The 5659-nt window shown below is 42.9% G+C and overlaps 1 pseudogene; it reads right to left on the reverse strand.

The window, feature by feature from the left end:
* Window positions 1–1333: 1333 nt before the first annotated feature.
* LOC110416626 (putative inactive receptor kinase At5g67200) lies at window positions 1334–4167 on the reverse strand (annotated as a pseudogene).
* Window positions 4168–5659: the final 1492 nt, after the last annotated feature.

A 5659-nucleotide genomic window follows, 5' to 3' on the forward strand; every position in this document is an offset into this window, starting at 1 on the left:
AACTACATGCGAGGATCAAGCATTTGTTTTCAACCACCAAATTTCAATTTCTAGCATGCTTTTGAAACACCTCCTTTGGCCCTCACTCCTAACTAAACTAACCTCTTTACTGTTTAGATATATTCACAGTTACCCAATTCCTTTTTCATATATCTATGGCTATAAAGTGCTATAGATGTACCTTAAATTATTACCAGCACAAGAAAATACAAAGCTAAAGAACTACTCCATTGGCTTAATTTATAGTTGAAAAATAACAAAATTTCCCATTATAGTATTGCCCTAGAGGAATTTCAATATTCGAAGCAATTAAAAGCCAACAAATTTAAGATTGCGACATCTGAAGAAGCTAAAGAAACAGCTTCTTTTTTAACAAATACTAAAGAAACTCACGAAATATTAATAACCAGAAAACTAAACAAAGAACCATTCAAGAGGAAGAAAGGAAGCTGGAAAAGATTAAAAGAAATTGTAAAAGTTTTATGATAATTACCACTTGAAGAGCCTCGAGAAGGCTTGCCTTGATCGATGAGTTTACGAGCCATTGCGATCAGCTGCTTCCCGACATCATTGGACCCTTTGCTTCCGCGCGCGCCAGTGGCCTCGTTTCCATCATGTCGTCGTCCCTACGGTCCATGGCATATGGTACTTTGCTTTTCCGTTCTCCGTCGATAAAATGTATCCTTCGCTCCGATTATCAGTAAGGAGAATCGGCGTTTCGTTTTGCCTTTATTTTTTATTTTTGAAATAAAATTTGGTAGAGGATTCTAGCAAATTCTGGCGAGGTGGCACTTTCTTCCCTTCTTCTCCCCCACAAAACACTGATACCTGGACTGAGACTGCTCTTTTCAGCCAGCGTTGGGGCTTCTCCTATTGGGCCCATCCTTCTTTGGTCTTCAAGAGCTTCTGGGCCTATTTTGTGAGCATGGTGGAGTTAGCTTTCTCTATCTATTAATTTGAAGGAAATTATAGCTAAAAAATTTACAAAAATTACTTAGGAGGTTTTGTTATTTGGACCTGGTGGAAATCTACTCTTTCTTTACCAGAATTGGATCTCTCCCATGCCATGTTTAGTTGCTTATTATATAATAGAGTGGTGCGAAAACGCATGGACGCGGCAGAGGCAGTGAGATGTGTGCATACTAGAACTAACTAGACTGGAGCTGGTGAGCTACCAGTTCTAGCATTTGATTGAAATTTTCGTCATTAGGCATTAACATCACCTGCAACTGGCGTGATAAGCATTTTGTATATTGGATCGGTTTTGGAGGCGGAAAATGTGCGCATGTCATGTAGGGGCCAAGAATACAGAATCAACAAACGTAAAATAATGTCAGAAAAGAAAAGCAGCGATTTGCTTTTGTTATCATATTCGTGCAGTATAAATAAATAAATATTTCCTTTTCCTCTATGCATATTACTCAATCTATTAAATATCCGTAACAACATAAAATTAAGACATCCCAGAATGTGGGTCCAATTCACCATCCTCCATTAATACAGCTTCTTTAATCTCCTGTAACATCTTCAATACTTGCCACATCGTGGGCCGTTGTTCCGGGGAGCTCGTACTACAAGTAATGGCCACTTCAAGCACCTAGCCTCATCAGCCCCCCGCCTCTCCCCTAACAGCCCTAGCCAAGCTGCATCATCTCCTCTGCGCCCAACAGCGTGCCTTCCGCGAGAGCTTTCTAAGTCAGCAAAACCCCGAATGCTAAACATCGGATTTTGATGTTGCCTCGTGGTTTGAATTGCGACTCTTGGAGGTTTGCATGCCATGGAATCGTCTTCATCGGGTGCGAAGTCAGACAAGGGCTGCCAGGCAGTAGTACGGAGATACAGGCCTCGAAGTATAAGGAAGAGACAGTTGGAGGACTTGAGATTTGCATGGGACGAGCCTCCATGCTTGGATGTAGGAGAGCCCTGCTGTCCTCCCGCTATTTTCAAGCACGAGTCCAGTGGAGTGGCTTAGCCCTTGGTGATTCGATCCTGGGACAGAATTAGGACTCAATTCGATTCCATGAATTCATACTTATTACGTTGTCCAGCTACCTACATGCCAAGCATGGTTATGGACCGTCTACCTACACTCTGACGATGTAAGTGGAGTGTGCATTGGGTTCCACAAAAATGTAAACGTGGGACCCATTAACATCATCAGAATCCAATCCGAATCCGACGACCATGTTCCACCGCTGCACTTGAGATTAGGATCGCACGCCGGAAAAATCAATCCATCAGAAAAAGTGCTTTACTACTATTATATTAAGAACTAATTAATTAAAAAAAATGGAAATCATATCAATTCCCCATGCACTCAACAGCTAGATTGTCGGCGTTGGCAGAAAACTTAGACACCTACAAATCTAGTCACTCCAATCTTACAACTCAACCCGGGAGCTGATCAGGCCAGGGGATTAGATCGTATGCTTACAAAACCTGACTAAGATTAAGCAGCCGATATACAACAACCATCTTGTGAACAACTAGTACACGTGCCATTCCCTAATTGGGTCCTTCCAATTCATAATCACGAAGCAACCCGAGTCACACCGAGTGCACTCCTCAACTCACTAACAGCCCACAGAAAAAAGAATGAAAGGAAGCTTACCGTGAATGAGGGAGAGGAGACTGCCGTTGGGCTGATAATCATAGACAAGAAGCCTCTCTTCTTTGGCCTGGAAATAAGCCCTCAGAGGCACCAAATTGGGGTGCCTTAGACCACCAACCGATTCCATGTGCTGCTCAAACGTTTCCTTCGTTGTGCTTGCTAATTTCCCAGCATCAAGCCTCTTGACCGTCACGATCAGACGATTATCAAGCACTGCCTTGTACGTGGTCCCTATGGTTCCCCTCCCAAGCAACTCAGCTGAGGCTCTCATCAGCTGGTCTAGCGTATACAACTGCGCTTCACCCGCACAGAATATCAAGTTCCCACTCTTGGCAACTTGCATTCCTTGCACTCTCTTCACTTTCTCTTCTAACTCAGTCTCTTGCTCCATTTGAATCACCGCTGCAACTTGTGCTGTGGTCGCCCCATCGTCAGATTCGATCACAGCCGTTGATTGCTTTTTATCTTTCTCTTTCCTTACCGCCATGACGAAGCAAAGAAGTGAACCAATGAGAACAAAGACCCCAGCAGAAAACCCTATGATAACCGCAGTTCTCTTGTGCTTATTAGCACTTGGTTGAGCCAACTCCACGCCATGCACTTCTACACTTTGACCAAGAACAGCCGCAGGCGGCGGCGCCACCACGGCAGCCGTGGGACCAAAAAAGTGGGGCCTTGGATGACATTCTTTGTGAATAATCTCCCCGCAAAGACCAGGGTTCCATGAAAAAGAAGAGAAACCAAACCGTAGCAACGCCTGGGTCACTGGAATTGCACCAGTGAGATTGTTCCCGGAAATGCTGAAGGTTTTAAGAGAAGACTGATTCAATGGAGGAACCGTTCCGTTGAACCGATTCCAGTCCAACCGGAGATAGTATAACCGGTCTAGAGAAGCTAACGAGCTTGGTATGGGGCCAGTGATATTATTGTAGGACAAATCAAGGGTTCTTATCCTGTGAAGGGAAAGGATTGAAGGAGGGAAAGAACCAGTGAAGAAGTTATGATCAAGGAAGAGGCTTTTGAGGTTGATGAGCCCTGAGAGATCAGGAATTGGACCGGCGAGGGAGTTGTTTTGGAGACTCAAGACTCGGAGCTGGTCAAGGTGGGACAATGTGTTGGGAGCGAAAATGCCACCAAGATCTAGATGTTCTAAAATGAGACGTACCACTTTTTGCTCGTAACATGTGACTCCTTGCCAATCACAAAAGTGAAAGCTTGCATTCTGAGAGAATCTAAGGTTGTTTCTCAAATCTGCTTTAGATTGAAAACCCAGAAGAGCGGTAGCATCGGGTGATGGCAATAGCGTTGCAGATTCTGGAGAAGCAATTATGCTACATAATATGAACAAAATGAAGAACCTTTGAAGAAGGGGTTGTCTTCTCTTCAGCATTGCGTGGGAAACTTCTCAGCTCTCACTCTGACTCTTATCTCCTTTTTTTTTTTTTCCCTTGTATCTGTTTTTCCAAAAGCAATAAGCTTGTTGAGTAGTCTGTCCCACTCCACTTGATAGGGCAAAGTGTTTCGTAGAGAGAGAGGACTGAGATGGCGATAGGAGCAAGCGGTACGTGACAAAGCATGAAATAAGCTAATAGCTAGGGAAGCAGCTGTCGGGGTACCAGTCAGAATCACGTGAATGCAAGGACAGAGATATGGGCAAAAAAACCTAGCCTCTATTTCCCTATTGTAATGTATTTCTGTAGTGTACGGTATAATACAGTCTGCCTTTATACCAACCCAAGCAGCCCGCAGAGCCCTTTCTTTTCTTTACCCATTCTTGCTTTTTTCATGTAATTTTTTATCTTTTTCTTTCTTGGGGACGAGAAATAAATTTTAAAACGCCTGTCATTGTGAATTGGGTAAACTTTTTGAGCTATGACAGTGTCAAGCTGCCACGTGAATGCACAGTTGGTCGAGTTTGAAGAACGAAAAAGGGCAGGCATTGGTAAACGTGCGGTCGTCATCTTTGGGTTTTCATGGCTATGGTTACGCTTTCCCGTTCTTAATCGAACCTTGACCTAAATGGATTGCATCTTAATGACGAAAGGTACCTTTTACCGATTGCTGATGCCACGTCCTATTCAAGTTACTACATGTCCTCAGATCACAAAGGTACGGCTAACCATTTCTGGTTATGACATACTTTCGAGTTTTACTCTACCTTCAATATTCGAGACCTGTTTTGGGTTCATGACTGAGTCTAAAAAATCAAATTCCTCAACATTTATCAATCTTAAATTAATGATTCAACTTGAGCAGACATACTTTGACGTCTAATCCACTCAAACCCTAAGCTCATGTCAGTTATGCGCCACATAAATTTGTTTTAATAAACAATAAAAAAATGTTATGAAAATGCTAAATCATAATTAACATCAAGGCGTGGGACAACAACCACTGGAAAGTTAAGGCCTTTTAGTGGAACGTGCATGCATAGCCCAAATAAATGGCTGGAAAAGGGCCCCAGCCCATGTTTCCTCTCGTACGGTTCCTACTTACGCACTCTAATGTTCCAATTATAAAAGGAAATCGATTCTTTAAAATGCCCGAAAATGGTTTAGCTCGCCTCTTTGTCTGATTATTGGGTGCTGTAGGTAGGATATGCGTACAAATTGTGAGATTCGACGCTTCTTTTATATTTGTTCAAGTTCCATCCATCCAAGGCACATGACTTGTCGACATCGACAAAACAAAATGACCCATCCCTTAAAATCACCTTCGAAGGACGCCCGTCGATCTCCTTTCAAGCATCAGCGGCCACCAGCTGCCTGGCCTACTTGTATAATGTCAACTACTCTTGCTGGTTCACTATTACTTCAGAGTACACACAGTCGATCATCTTCATCCTTGTCGTGATCAAAAATATTCACACACAAGGTCATCAAGGTAAAAAAACCTTCAACCTGATAAATGTAAACCGAAGGAGAATGATCAGAGTGTGAGACACATACATACTTGCCCCATTCATGTCAGCTTATTGTGGCAATCGCGATTCAACTTGTTCCTACAGAATTTCAAAGCGTTATTTCCCATCTACACTCCTATATGACT

This window comes from Theobroma umbraticum, unplaced genomic scaffold (genome assembly GCF_002168275.2).
Source record: "Theobroma umbraticum cultivar Fairchild unplaced genomic scaffold, ASM216827v3 scaffold_51.0, whole genome shotgun sequence".
NCBI lineage: Eukaryota > Viridiplantae > Streptophyta > Magnoliopsida > Malvales > Malvaceae > Theobroma > Theobroma umbraticum.